At 41.9% G+C, this 15,662-nt stretch overlaps 1 protein-coding gene across 7 annotated transcripts in view; it reads left to right on the forward strand.

Annotated features, from left to right (window-relative positions):
* The window catches only part of sema4d (sema domain, immunoglobulin domain (Ig), transmembrane domain (TM) and short cytoplasmic domain, (semaphorin) 4D), a 51,079-nt gene that overhangs the window by 15,721 nt on the left and 19,696 nt on the right, over positions 1–15,662 (forward strand). The window contains exon 3 of one of the 7 annotated variants that reach the window (XM_050053038.1): positions 4,453–4,511. The exons of the other annotated variants lie outside the window; for them this stretch is intronic. The gene's annotated coding sequence lies outside the window, so the exon portion shown is untranslated. The remainder of the gene's footprint in view (positions 1–4,452; positions 4,512–15,662) is intronic. 7 annotated transcript variants of the gene reach the window in all.

A 15,662-nucleotide genomic window follows, 5' to 3' on the forward strand; every position in this document is an offset into this window, starting at 1 on the left:
TTTGAGGGTCCTTGTCCTGATCTACACTCCATTCCAGTTGTCCAGGGCTGTCTTTGTTTTCTTTAAAAGACTAATTATATAAATGTGGGTACTCAAGGATCTCTTCACACAACCTCTCTTCAAAACAAACATCCAACATTTTTTAATCATCTTCTTCTACTTGGAAACCAGCTGGAGGTGCAACTGCCTTTGAGTGTAGAGCAAGAGAGACTCTTATATTATTATATAAGAGTCGGAGCGCTTGATATGTATACAATCCACGCAGTCACAAGTAGGGGTCATGTGGGCATGGGCGGGTGACGGCATTTATGTTACACGGACCAAAGCAGACCCTCACAGACAGGGAAACTACGAAGCAGGCTTAAGCCACACTGAGCCACTAGCAAATGTTTAAGAAAAAAAAAAAACAGGAGCCGCTGGTAGCCGAGTGGTTGCAGTGCATGCCACGTGACAGCAACACCCCAAGTTCGCTTCTGGCCTTAGGACCTTTTTGCATGTCATACCCCTCGCTCTCTCCCCCTGTAAAGAAAGAAAAGAAAGCCCATAAAGCAGAACAATGAGTTACAAAAGCTCAAACCGAGACCTTGCATCAGCTCAGGGGAAAATCAGGTGTCACAGTGGAGCGAGCTCAATAGCCCATCCTGGTATGTTTACCAAAGGCTGGGTTTCTGAAGTAGGGCCTATTAATAAATTTGTTCTGGCTTTAAGAGTCTTCAAAAGGCCAAAGTTGCCCAGTCCTCATTCAAGTCCACTCATCAATTAAAAAAACCCCAGACCCCTGACATCTCCACTTCCTCTTTGTGCCCTCTCCAGACCGCTGTGTCACCAAGGGCGTGGTTTGGGGGCACGGTTGGGCTTGCACCCGGGCCTGACACCCACTCAGACGTCCTGAATTGAGACATGTGAAGGCGTGGTGTCACCGGTGTCATTTGGATTCGTGGGTGCATGGTAAAAAGTCTGTATCAGCTGTCACAGGGTTTTGTGGGAGCCGAGGGAAGCCAAGTCAAAGTGCTTCCTAAGGATGTCGAGGGGGATACACCCTTTGCCCTACGGCTCATCAATCTTACGCAACTGTCATCTTCTCCCAGTGGTCCATTGATGCTGTCAGAGGAGGGAGAGAGGCTGGGACTTGCTGCGTCGTCATCATGTTTGTGCTCGCTTGCATCCATGTTTTTTTTCTTTGTGTGCGACTGTGTGTGTCTGTGAGTGAGGAAGTGACAGGAGAATGGGAAAGTCTGGAGGAAGATGGAAACAAAGGGTGATGCGGTGTGCTTAAAGTGGCTACACACTGCAGCTTTCAAGCATGGCGGTTGACCTTGATCTACAAGAGTAACCATCCTGAAACTGATAGTAACCATGAAACTAATCTGAAGCAATATGCTATTATTTATGGTCAGCTAAAATCAATATTTGATGAAAGAAATAACCAACAAGCGATCTTGATATGGAGAAATATTCCGAACCACAGCCAAGTTATTACAGGATGCTGCGGTCAGTTAATAACATACAGTTATGTCTTGGCTGAATGTGATCCGATGTAAGCGAACAGCCCATGATTGTAGTCTGGTGTGTATCATCTCTGCTTAACATAATCTGATTATTCTTTTATACAGTAGAGCGGGGCTGGTGGGGGCTGCGTTACAGTAGATTACCCCACCCAGCAAATGCTAATGAATCTGCATATTTGGGTTCATTTGGGTGACCTGAATTCAGTTGTCTGGAAGATTTGCCTTGTTCTGGGGTGGTATTTGTTGCTTCGTCAGCAGCATCCATTGTGTCGTATTTAGTCTGTTATTTTGGGATTTTACCAACTTTTTAAAATTCTTCATGTATTAAAAGACAATTTTAAAGTGTTTTTTAGGATGTAGAGATAAGGCATTGATTCCCTGTTAAAGAGTACCAGTAGGAATAGACTCAAACTGAACTATAGTCGAGGCAAAGTAAATATGTAAGCCCATGTTTTCCTCTCACACAGAGCTGGATTGTAGGGGACTGTGGGAATAAAGCTTGTGTACTTGTGCAAGGAGAATGTATTCAGCCTTGTTGTAAAGGTTTTCATTTTGCTCAGGGAAGCAGTCTAAGGGAACAGACTGGAAAGTTTTGTGAATGGAGGCTCAACCATCTGTCACAATGGCAATAAGATTTCTACCTTCCCTCCCTTTGACTTATAAAATCTTGTTTTCAAAGAAAAGCTAAAGAATTTCCCAGCTGACTGTTCTGTTACCGCTGATGCAGATTATTCCCCGAAGTCTTTGTTCTTGTCTCGATTCATTAGTGATGCACAACTCCAGTGCTGATGCTGTACAAAATTTTTAAGGCCCTGAAAGCATTTTTTTTCCAACAAGCTTCTTTTTGTGAGTGGTGTGGTCTTAGATGAAATTCTGCCAAAGCTAAAACAGTTTTGGTTGGTGGTAATCACACCACACTGACACATTCTTCATGAACCAGATTAGCTGATTTTGTGTGATTTTCTTTTGAGTGTTAAACTCTGAATAGATAATAACTAAAGATCATTTTATCCATGCTGGTTGTGGCTCTAGGGATGGCAATATCAGGCCATCAGTTGGTTGGATATGGTGATCTCTGACATTTCATCTAGCAGCACCAACAGATTAAATCTTTAACTTATCCAGTCAAATTTTTCAACATCTACTACAGAGACAGGCACAACATATGGCACAGACATTCATGGTTCCCAGACAATGAATCTTAATGACTTTCTTGATCCCCCAGACTTTCCCTTTAGTAACACCCTGAGGTTAACATCTGCTCATCTATTCTGGGTGAAATGTCTCGATAGCTAATTGGTTGCTTCCCTCTCAGGATGAATTCTGATAACTTTCAGCCTGTTTAAACCTGGTATTAATAAGCGTTTCGGTGGTCTGAACGAGGGATGTCAATGGTCAACCTTTAATCTGTTAGCTGCAGAAAATGTCTTTTACCAGTTACACATACCAGTCTGTAGGTTAATTTTGCCACTCTTCATATTGGTGCACATTCGGCCATTAAGGTTTGTGACACTGTCCTGACCTAACAATGTTACTGTGGAAACATTGTGCCTACCCTCAGTTGCACCACTAACTAGCTTATGTTAACTCCCTCCCTATCTTGGAGGTGTGCAGTGCAGAGCGGCCAAGACATCAGTGAAGACCAGCGGTTGGGCAGTGGGCGTGTTACCACATGTTAACGCAGCTAGCCGGCTGTCTGTTAGCAAAGCTGACAGAAACCAAAATAAACAACACATGTTTACAACACATAACATTAAACTGTCATCACCTCTAATTTGATAGTGCTTTGAAATGCAGCCCTATTGCTCACTGAGTCAGAGGCATGCCAGTCCAAAGGAGAGGCTTCCTGTATTTCATGTCTATCTTTTTTTTTTTTTGTTTAGGTACCAGTTGGTGGGTGTTGGCCTTTCAAAAGCAAAATTAACCGAAACTGTCATTCCTAATCTGAACACAAGTGGACAGCAGAAACACATCGCCATTCACACCCGTGTCTTTCATCTGTCTCCAGCTGACCACTTGTGATCAGATTTCGTCAGTGCCTGCATCAGTTAGGGTAGAAGGTCAAAGGGCCCTGCGCACAGTTATCATGTCCACACTCTAGGTAGCTGCTCGGTAGTGTGCTCGCCAGTCACTTTAGCAGACCAGTGACATATTTTTGCTTTGGGGGAGTTAAAGGACAAACTTAATGTCAAGTTGTTTGACCCGTCCTGCAAAGTTGAAAGTTGAAATGCATAATGCGACATTTCTCTGCATTCCACTATCAAATTGATAATCTCATAAATTGTGTAACATGTTCTCAGAATAAAAGTTGTGCAGATTTAAGGCTTGGCCCCGACTGACCTCTCATAGGATTAACCCACATAGGGCAGATTGGGCAGTGTTGAAGGCAGGGTGCCTTCATTTTATTTACATCTGGTTGATCCTCAGACGTGGCTGGCCACAGCGAACAGTCAGTCCTCTGTGGTGGATAAAGAAGTGGTAGAGGAAATGAATATAGCAGTCACAGGCCTCGGGTTCCTCTGATCGTATTAGCACAAGATAATGTTTATGGTTTGGCTGCTCACCATTCATTTGTCCTTGGTTATAAAAAGTTAGCACAGTATCCTGACAAACATCATATGATATCACCGGCTTAGTGGTTGGTGGATATTTAAGTCGCTATATAATTGTTTTGTCCTTCCCAGAATGCTTTTATACCTCACTTGTGTATGTGTGTCTGTGTGTATATGTGTGTAGGTGATACTGCTATATGTTTTTGTAAATATTTTGTTAATGTTTATTGTGCAACATGTGTTTTCATTGATTCATTAGTGTATCTGTCTAACCATGGTCTAGACAACTAACTACACATACACCAACTGCTCTCTCCCTCTTGTAGGCTCGCACACACACACACTTCATGACTGTCTTGTCTGATCTTTCTGTCTTCTCCCCCCCTCCCTAGCTTGAGGATTTTATAATTCTCTCCAGAGGAAGAGCGTCGCATCTTGTAAGGAGCCACAGGTCAGAAACTCTACTCCTCTCCCTCCCTCCCCCCCTTTTGTTGCTGTGCAGTCCAACACTGAGCTGCTCACGGGCCCACATGCTTCAACACGAACGCTGCATGCTTCNTTTGGTGCTTGTGGAGAAAAACGTTTGCAGTGATTTTCCTTTTCACCAATCATTTTGTTGTTTGTTCTCACCGTGTGATTTCCTTCCCTCTTTAAGTTATGATCCTCTTGTTTTATATCTGCTTTGAAGCGAGCTGATGGTTTATGTTGTCTTATTCATATGTAATAATGTTCATAGTGACATACACAGTGTACAGTGCAGCTGCCTGCTTCCAGTGGCCTTTTGGACAACCAGCTTTGCTCTGCAATTGACCATTCGCTAAACAGTGCTTGTCCAATCATAGCACCAATCACTAAGCACAGCAGGCCTGTCCAGCATTGAATTTCTTCGAATGCTGACGCAGTGTGAAAGTGGCTTTAAACTGGAGTTTGTACAGTGGTTTCTTTTTTATCGCCTTTCAAAAAACAATGAAAATAATGTTTCAAACAATGTGTCTCCCTACAGTGTTAGCATTTACGGCTAACCAGTGCACCTAGCGTGACCTAACGTTATTTCCAATGGCAAGGAGCATATTTTTAGCCAAATACGTCATCATGTTGGGTTACACATTATGTTGCAAAAAGCCTTGTATAGGAGCAACACTTTCACCGCGTGGGAGTTGGTGTAACTTTAGCAGCTCTGTCCTGCTCTTAATTCAGTTTGGGGAGGTTTACACTCCAGCAAGGAAATAACTTGTTACCCAAGATAGCCTCGTGTTTCTTAAATAGTGTCCCAAATTGGTTAAGCCTCATCCTAAAAGCCTTTTGCCTCCAAAAGGCTGTGAGGGTGAGATAAAAGTGAAACATATTATATGTCTTTATGTATGTTTTTCTATAATAAGCATCCAAACAGGGTTATAAAAAAGCAAAATAACCTTTTTAATTACTTTTTGGTTATAATACTGCACTATTATACTCAGCATAGCAATACATGAACATCAGCTGTGAGACTTTTGGAATGACATCATCTATGTAGCCATCATGTGCATATTTAAAGGTATACTATGCAGGATTTTTCTACAAAATGATATATACACTCACACAGAAGTAATCCCTCTCAATCATCACTTATAACCCACTACAAGTGTCTCTGAACCTCTGTATTATATTCCTGTTTTCTGTTCAGAACATTTGTGGGCGTGTACCCCCACAGATTACAGATGAGGTCATGGCTTTATTAATAGGTAACAACCAGGTGCCAGACCATAAGCAGAAGGCATCCAAGAGGCACAACACACACACACAAAAAAAAATGCACATATAGTAAGGGTAATCCCCAAACAAGAGTGAATCAAGGGGTTGACTTAAGCTGGTGAGCGTGTTCACAGCCAGTAACCTTTAACCCTTACCCTTTAAGACCCTTTTATAAGTTCCTCATTTTGAAAAGATTCAGCTGGAAACAATAAAAAGTTAGCTGGACATAGTGTGTAACTAACAGAGTTAATGATAGTTGATTAGTTAGGCACACTTAATAAAATACACTGGTGACGTACACCAGTTCAGCCAACAAAGTCGATTGTCACTGACTAGAAATTAAGAAACCTGCTTTTATATACCCTTTTGTGAAAACAGGGACCCCTGGCCTCAAAAAAACTTTGTATTTCAAGTTGTAAACTGTGTACGTGCAGTGCAAGAATTTACATGACAAACATAGCAACAGTAACTAAGGGAGGAGGGGCCTAGGGGAGGGTCACCTGATGCCAACACTTGTCTCCCAGGGATCAGTGTTGCATCTTCTCTTCAATTACTTTTATGATTAATTTAATGTCTCCAAGATTTTAAGTGACCTAATTTTCTTAAACGCCTTCAGTTATTCATTCATTACCACAAGGACGGAAGTGCGCCCTAAATCTGCCCACCAGATCACGAGAAAAACAGTGTGATAAGTGTTTTTTAAGTTTCAGGCTTGGCTTTGTGTCGTTCATCCCTCTGTGCTGTGAAGGAAACGGTGAAATTAGTGTTTTATCTCTTGGTATGCCAAGTTCACGAGGACACACTGTTAGTGTTGTGGCAGCCTGTGGGTGATGGGGTGAGTTTTCACACAGCACTCCAAAGGAGGTTTTTGTCTCTGCCAGGCCAAAATTACCACCATGAAATCGGTGCCTGCTGAGAGAAAAGCAGAAGAGAAAGGATGCCTCCTTAAAGGCAGAAAGGAGAGGAGGAAAATATAGCAGGGATGTTGGTGATGTTTACAGCCCCTTCAAATGTCTCCTGGCTGGTGGGAAAACCCAGTAACTGTCATTTAAAAGACTGTTTTGTTCTTTCACTGCACCGAAACAATCAGTAGATATTTGCAATGCAGCTAAAGTTGATCAAATACATATATTTTTATTCCAAGTCAGATGATTTGAAACCCAGACCGGGTGATTTATTCCACCCGGGGAGCTGAAGTCACCTGCCCTTGGCTATTGCCGTTTTTTTTTTTTTTTTTTTTTAAACTACCACCAATGCGACTACCATTCACCAACTTGTGACCGCAAGGCCTTCAGCTGGGGACCACAAGACCTTCAGCTGGGCTTTCGCAGCTTCCCAAAATAGTCCCACATTATACGCCCCAAGGCCTTGCTGGCATCACAGTAGCCTCAAGGAAACGACATCAAGTGAAAGGTTTATGACTTAACTGTGAGCTGCGGCTTCCATGTCACCCGGGATATATAATGTGCCAGCGTTCGCCACAAGATAAGTGATAAAAGTTTTTAAAGGCAGCAGTATCACCTACAGTATGTGGGCCATTGTCCGGCTCAGTTTCTACAGGAAATGCCTTTATTTATCCGTTTACTACTACGTGTGCATTATTGGTGATATTGCCATCTTGCAACAAAGATATTATTGTCATATTGACACGGAGAAAAGGCTCTTTGTGGGAGAGTAATTGCCTCAGGAAACTGCTTACGTTGCTGCCTGAAAACTGTATTTATCAGTTTGTTTAACAGCTTAAAGGGAAATTTTCAAACCTTTAAATGCACAAGTGGCGTCTTTTCGAGGTGATCCTCAAAACTGAAGTTTCTTTATTGTTATTTTTGCTGTTGCAGATGTCAATAGTAAAACTCCTCCACTTTCCCCTCTTCTTTTTAATTAAAAGAAAAGGCGCATGGTGATTATGTTTTCATGTCAGACTACAGAGGGACATTGGGTCCTTGGACGGGGAACACCACACAGCAGCCCTTGTTCCTGTAGTTAGCTCACTTCACTTGCCTGTATGTTTATAGGGAAGTTTTTCAGATCTTCCAGAGCCACGTGACACAGGGAAAGGGCGTGTTGTTTTTAAAAAGCTTGCCATCGGCAGACTAAATATACCCTTTACTGGACCTGACCCCTCATTTGCCTTTGCTGTGGCCACTTTAGGTCGACATGCTAGCTCAGCAGGGGCCCTACAACTAGTAATTATATAGGAGGGTTTCCATTTAACATCCCCTGTGTAGTGTTGCCTTCACACAAGCTCTTTTCCTCAGTTTAGACATTGGGGTTGTCATTGATGGTTTACCTATATTTTAATTCGGCCTACTTTATTTTTTGTAGCAGTTTGCAGCCATCAGAAATGAGCATCATGCTCTCCTTGTCATCATCCAGCTTTAAATGTAGCTGCGAATTAGTGTTGTGCATGTCGTAGATCATGATGTTAATCCATGATCTGGCTTTTTAAAACTTTTCCTGCCATCTGTCATCCAGCAAGCTCACCATGGATAATGTATGATGACTGCTGCATCAGCTGTTGCAGTTTTTAGATGATTTTTTTTCTCTGTATGACCAGCAGTCAGCTGTGCGGTGGAGGTTATTCAGCTGTTCATTGGCTTTCAGATGACTTTATGTTAACATGATGTGGCTTTGACACGCTGGCTTTGCACTTCACAACTGAAAGCTGATGTCTATCTTCAGTGAATTCCTGATGGTTGGGCCGTGGACCGCAGCTGCAGGTTTAACTGTTGTGTAGATTTATCCAAACAATGGGAGAAATTTAGCAACTATTCTTGAAAGTTGGGGGAAATCCACCGATTTGACACAGCTAAGTCTGCTTGCAGTACTTCTACTACTACATATGTGAAAAAAGTTATATAAAGCCTGTCATTGCTCCAGAAAAAGCTGCAAAAAATTGCCTCAGGTGACTTATATTCAGCCAACCAATAAGTAATCATCTGTTGCTGTTGAAAACTACAAGTTTGAAAATGGAAAAGAAATTCAGGGGGTGTGGAGTTGGAAAGAAGTGCGCTTACTAGACCTCTGTAGCTCGCTCCTCATCTCTGCTAAAGGCTAGCAGCTCAAGAATACTTAAGGCACTAACTAGCAAAACACACCTGAATCTCCAACTGAACTGCCTGTACTCGAGTTGCATTATGGGTAATGTAGGCACCGAGTTTTGACAAAGAAGACGAAACCTTGGAATAAAAAGACATTATCCCTGGTTCTGCTGCATCAATGTTATGCTTTTTCTCTTAAAATGTGCATTGTGAGCTCCACATTGTTAACAGGCAGTGCTGGAGGAAGTATTCAGAACCTTTACTTAAGTAAAAGTACTAATACCACCTGAGAAAATACTCTGTAACAAGTCAAAGTCCTGCACTTAAAATGTTTCTTATGTAAAACTATGTAAGTATAGTCAGGAAAATGTCCAAGGTATTAAAAATAAAAGTACTAAATGCAGAAAAAATGTCCCCAGTGACTGTCATATATATTTCATTATTACTCTCTCATGCATTAATGTAAGAGCAAGATTTGTATGGATTTCTCTGTTGTATTTTTTTTTTTTTGTAGGTGGAGCTAGATTTAAATTATTTTGTTTTGAGCTGCAGCTTATGATTATTTTCACTGTAATTATGTAATTGTAAAGGAGCAAATTCATACATTTGGGAATCTGGAACAATAAGACATTTACATTAAAAAATGCAAAAACTTTTTAAATTACCAAATATTTGCTGATTTACTTTACGTCAGTTTATTAAAAAATGTGCAAAAAGTACAAAAATTGAATTGGTAAAGTAGCTAAAGCTGTTAGATGAATGTATTGAACAATATTTGCCTTTGAAATGTAGTAGAGTGGAGTAGAGGTAAAGAGGCATGAGAACTAAACATTAAAATAAAGTAGGTAGCAAGTACCTCAAATTTGTACTCGAGTGCAGTTTTGGCTGGGTGATATGGACAAAATAAAATATCACAATATTTTTGATCTAATACTTCGATACCGATGTTGAGACAATATATAGGTTTCACTTTTGGTGCTTTCACCGAACATTTACACGATGAGATTTTGACAAATAATCATCAGTAATATGGATATAATAACTCAGTTGTTAAAGGCAAATAATGAACCTGCTGAGTTTAGAAAATCACATCACTTTACTGTATTGCAGCCTTTAAAACCAAGATATGACAACAGTTGTGACTTAACTATATCCAAAGTCTTAAGACGATATCTAGTCTTGTATCCCAATATCAATATAATATTGCTTTATTGCCCAGTCCAGCCCAGTACTTGAGTGAATGTACATTCCACCACTGGTCATAGAAGGGCAACGATTAGTCTTTTAAGATGTGGTCCATGGGGGGCACAAATACTGGAAACAGACTATAGCCTTGATCATCAGATTGAAGTTTAACAGTCAGCTGGAGCTGTAATACCAGTAGCTTACCCCATACTGAGAGACAGTAAAGCCTCGGTGGTCAATACTCAAAATGTCAAAAACATCTCATCAGCCTTCGGGGGGAAACGCAACCCAAAACTCTGATGCAGCTGGCAGTATTTTAAGATGGGCTCTAGGTCCCTGTCTGGTCTCATAAGAGGGATTTGATGCCTGCAGTTGGCATTATCGTGTACACATGTGAGCGTGCTCGAGTCTCTGCCACATCTATAGCCAAACTCCATTAATCTGCGAATGACATTGGAGCAGACATCTGTCCCCATCAGTGTGTCATCCTCTGTGGTCTCAGGATTTTGTTTCAAGGGAAGGCTCTCTGGTTCACTCAATTTCTCATACAGGCCTGGCTCCAAATAAACCTCTATACCCCTGGAGGATATAAGAGCACGCCTTAGAGCTGCTGGAGAAAAAAGCAGTGACAGTACTTTGAGTCTCACAGATACTGAAGCTCTCTTTTTTGCTATGGCAAAACAGATCTACAGATGTATATTCTAAAGAAAGATTCAGTCTGGGCTTAAATGTTAAATTACCAGCACATAAGAGGAGGAGAGTTAAAATGTTTTTCTGACCCATGGCTCTTTTTCCTGGTCATTCATTAGATTCCTTGTTTTTTTAAATATATGCGACATGTGCTTTTATCAAGTTCTTAATTAAATTATGCAGTAATCTCCCATGACAGTCACATGATCATTATATTACTACCAGTTATGAAGTCAAAAGTAATGATAGGTTTATTAAAAAACTTTCATCAAAGCACCCTCAACAGAAATAAGCTGTCACTGCTGTGTTATCAGCATTCCCACAGCTGGGTGGGTACTGTACAGATGGTCCTGTTGATTACGTCAGCAGTCGTACAGCTATGAAACTGTGGTATATGCACTTATTTTACCACTTGTTTTTTATTTTCTACCTTCATGAAGGTTATAATGTGAGAGGTGTTGATTCAACCTTAGGATCATGTTGGGGGATGTAGTTTGTGGTACTGTATGGCATTGTGCAGCAGGGTGTTTCTGTTGTTAATGCCGCATTTACAGTGCACGGCACGACACTGCTCTATTTGACTCAGTCTTTTTTAGTCTTCCATCACCAAAAGTTGTGGATAGTACCTGATACTGTCTTTGGTTCCAGATGTTTCAAGGTTTCAAGCAAGATTAGACAAATCAAGAAGGAGTGGAGGTAAAATACTGCAGGCTTCTGGGACACAGGAGATTCAGCACAAACCCACCATTTTTGAATAGCCAATCTACTGCCAGTGGCAACCACAATTTGTTTATTCCCTTAAAACAAATTTTACAAAATGGCAGCCTGCAAAACACGCCAAACACTACGTGGCACAATTTACGAAGTGCAAGGGTTCCTGTTTTTGGTTGCCGATGAAAGGATTCAAATATTGCTGTGTTCAAGATGGTGTCATGGCAGTTTAATGCAGCATTGCTATGGTAATCAGCTGAGAATCCCGCCTACACTGAGGCGGCACTATCCACACTGGAAAACGAAATGGAGAAAAGGACATGGTGCCAAAAGAGAGTCGAGTCAGGCCGAACCATACGGTGAAAATGAGGCATTAGTCCCCACTCTTTGATATAAACGATCTGCGATGGTTACAGATTGTTCTAATGTCGTAACAGCTGTTGTCACACATAAGAACAATTCCTTCTCGTCATTGCCAGTTGTTATAGACTTTACGTGGAGGTGCGAAGTAGCAACTTTACAAGGGCAGAAGTTATTAACACCTCGAGGAACGTGAACAACTTAGAGCAAAGTTACGTGCGCAGCCCAGCATGAAAATGCCACACTGAACTGCCCAAAGAGACATTCTTTCCACAAAATGAACTCCACAGCTCATTTCCCATTACACAGTTTGTTTGTGCGTGGTTAGGCCCGTTAGTATTATAGCAACAGACGGAGCAGAAAAACAAAATGACTAGCAGCCTCTTGGCGGACTGCAGCAAAAGGAAGAAGAGCATCTCTGTGCATTGATGCTGATGATGAGTACATGGAAAAGAGAGCCAGTGAGGGGAAAAGAAGCGAGGGGTTGGGAGTTGTTGGCAGGCACTGAATGTCCAACTCTCTCACATCACCCTTCATCACACTCTGTATCCTCACCATACTCTCAGCTCGCAGGATGTGGAGCTTCTTTTCTGCACCCTCTGCATTGAAAATGAAGTGGCAAGTGGTGAAAACGCTCTGTGGTCCTATGTGACAAGTCATCCTAAGATGTCATCAGGGAATTGGATTATCTTTGAGTCAGATACGGTTGGTTTAGTTTGTATAGCTTCAGTTCACTTTAATTATTTTCTATTGGCCCAATCGTTTTTAGTACTTTTACAGACGACAGCAAAATCAAATGACCAACCAACCAACTTGAGCCCTCTATTCATTTGAGTGAAGCCAGTCTGACAATGTAGTTGAGATGCCAATCTCCACTTAAACCAGATTTTTGGACAACACAAGGGGTTAAGAGGAGTTAAAGGCAGGTTTTGATTTACTGTTGAGCGTCAGATTTCTCCTATTATTAGTACTACTGCAACACCAAATGCATGCATCGTCTATATTTTAGGTCGTATCGTACTTCAATAATATTAGGTCAAAAGGTCAACCTTGTTTCATAACTGAATATAAGACTGTTCTGTGTGGTCACTGTATTCATGTTGTTTCAATAACTGTGATGGTGAGCAAAGGTTTGCAGTGGAAATGGCTTTGCTAGATGTGTAATCGAAAAACTGAGCCTTCTTTCAACATGCTCCATATTGTCTTTCCTCATGACAATCTCCACCAGCATCACAAACTTGTAGGAGAAAAACACAACCCATACTGCCCAATCATAGCTCTTGCAGTCACCACATGTTGTAACCATAGCTGCCGCAGTCTCAGTGTGTAATTACATTTTTGAGAAGGTGAACACACTATGGTGTAGCTTAGGCGCAGCTGTGGAGCCCATGCACGAAGCTGCCATAGTTATGACATGACCTCTAAACACAGAAGTGTAATTGAAGCTTTATAACCAAAGGACCTACAAGTATACAAAGCAAAATTTTGTCATTCTAACAGTATGGTACAAAATGAGTTCACTGATTAATAGTTGAGACTTTTGCTGTATCAACATGAACCAATTCTGTGTTTTTGTAGCATGCATTAGGGATGCACTGGTCTGACAAAGTGGATTGGTATCAGTGTTTGTACAGGCAAAAATGATAATCATAAAAACACGTTCTTTGTCTTTGATAAAATTCTGTGGTTTTGACATCAGTTACAGCACGTGGGACTGTAAAATGAAAAACTCATCGAACAAGCAGAGGAGAGCAACCAGTGCTGCCTCACCAGTCAGATACAAGCCCCTTTTACACTGCCAGATTTTCCGCGAATGTTGGGCCGTTTAGCCAGCAAGCTGCGAGCGTTTAGACACACAGAGCCAGATTGGCGAGTTGGTCCAAGGTGCCCAGTTTTCTGCCTCGTAGGGTAGTCATATTGGTGGAACCCTTTTTAGTTTAAAAAGACCTTCCGCAACGGGAGGGGTTGTTGATGACTTCTAGGAGGAGCGGTTGATGACGCCTCATGTGGGACCCACTGGTGGTGAGCGGTTGATGACGCCTCATGTGGGACCCACTGGTGGTGGATAAACAGGAAACAACTGATAGCAGGAATGAGCAGCTAGTAGCAAAAGGGAAACGCAAACCTGACAGACACTGTAAAAATGAGCAACTGGGGAGACAAAGAATTGCACGCCCTCCTTGTCCTCGCAAATGAAGAGGCCATTAACCGTCAAATGACGGGGACAGTCGAGAACAGGCCGACTTACAAGAGAATTGCCGAAGGACTGACTAGCCGCGGCTTCCCTCCCACGTCACTATTTACGTCACATGCTGAGCTACACGTTTTGTTACTTGCTCACGCCCCCCATTGCCCCAAAAAGGCGCATTCTGCATAAACAAAAGTAGGTAGGAGGCATTTTGCCGCACTCCCCAATTTTGTTTTTATACTGCCAATCTTGAAAAAATACTGATTGGGCTTTCCTGCAAATTTGCACAACTCCTGTTTAAAAAGGGCTAGATACACATTCAGGGTGGACCCTGCCACTTCTGCTTAACAGCAGCATGAGTGTTAGAGCACACACTCTTACTAATTGTTAGACATTTTCATAACTTTCCAGAAAATCCATTTGTATATTATTCAGCAGGGCTTCCCCACTTACAGTTAATCTAACTCAGCGTAACTGTAAACTGTCAGCTATTTCAAAACACCTGCTGGGACTCAAACGTTTTTGATATACTGCAGAATGAACCCGATTTGTTTTCGCTGTAGTCTGTTGACTTTTCATGCCGCATTTAAATTTGACTTATCTGCACCCACCAGAGGGAAGTGTTTTTTTTAATGAAGTCTTCTTCTTTTAAGACAATCCTATGGATACATGTTAGACACCTGTCAGCCTTAAAGCAAAGATTGTTTGCTCTGAAGATGCCACTCTATATCTTTGTCAGTATCCGTTTGGTCTCTACAAGGACTCTTTCCTCATTTCCTTTAAACATGCTACATTTTTTTTAAAGAAGTGACTTACAGGGAGGACTGTAGTTGTGGTGGGTTGCCTCTGTTGTTCAGCAGCCATTGTGGTCATGCTTAATTAGCTGAGAGTGTGTGCCAGAGGGAAAAACAATAATCAAATAGTGTATAGCTGCAAACCCCACACCCAGCGGTTACATCTGGCTATCAGTGATTTTATTATGATGACCGGCCTCAATCGTGATTAAATGTTTGGCACACCCCTGATGATTTGTTTGTGTTACATAAAGACATAAAATCACTTTCCAGATTAAGTTTTCTCTCTCGATTCTCACAAAAACATTCACAGTTATAGTCCACAGATAGGCAGAGCTCCAGCCACCCCTCCCCCTCTCTGTCCCCTGTCCTCAGTGGGCAGCCTGCCAATGTCTGTGCCCAGTTAACAGCACAGTGCTGGGAACCCCAAGGCCCCAAGCAGGTGTCAACCTCCCTGCTCAGCCAAAGGAGCTGAGAGAGGAACACAAAGGGCTCAAAGAGACCTGCCAGCATGGTTACCGTCTTAAATATCCCAGGCCAGTGTGGCCACTCCTCTAAATCTCTCAGCAGCATAGGGTAGCTGCCAGTTTGCTCTTTCTGCTACTGTAACACTGACTCTCAAAGGGGTTTGAAGCTTTTTTTAAGCTCTGCCCTTAATGGGGGCTCATAGTGGCGAGATTGATGGAGGGCGTCAGGAGTGCACAGATAGAAGGATGAGTCTAGTTTGAAGCTTTTATTCATGCGGCATGCAGCTAGAGGAAAGGAGCCAGAAAGTAGAAGCTAAAAAACAAAGAAATATCCGTCTGGGGTTTTCATCATGGATTTAGTATTGTTATCTCATCCATTCACGCTGTGCCTTCGTCACACCCTTTCTTTCTCCCTGCCTGTGTTTAACAGTTTCT

Source organism: Epinephelus moara, chromosome 9 (assembly GCF_006386435.1).
Source record: "Epinephelus moara isolate mb chromosome 9, YSFRI_EMoa_1.0, whole genome shotgun sequence".
NCBI classification, from domain to species: domain Eukaryota; kingdom Metazoa; phylum Chordata; class Actinopteri; order Perciformes; family Serranidae; genus Epinephelus; species Epinephelus moara.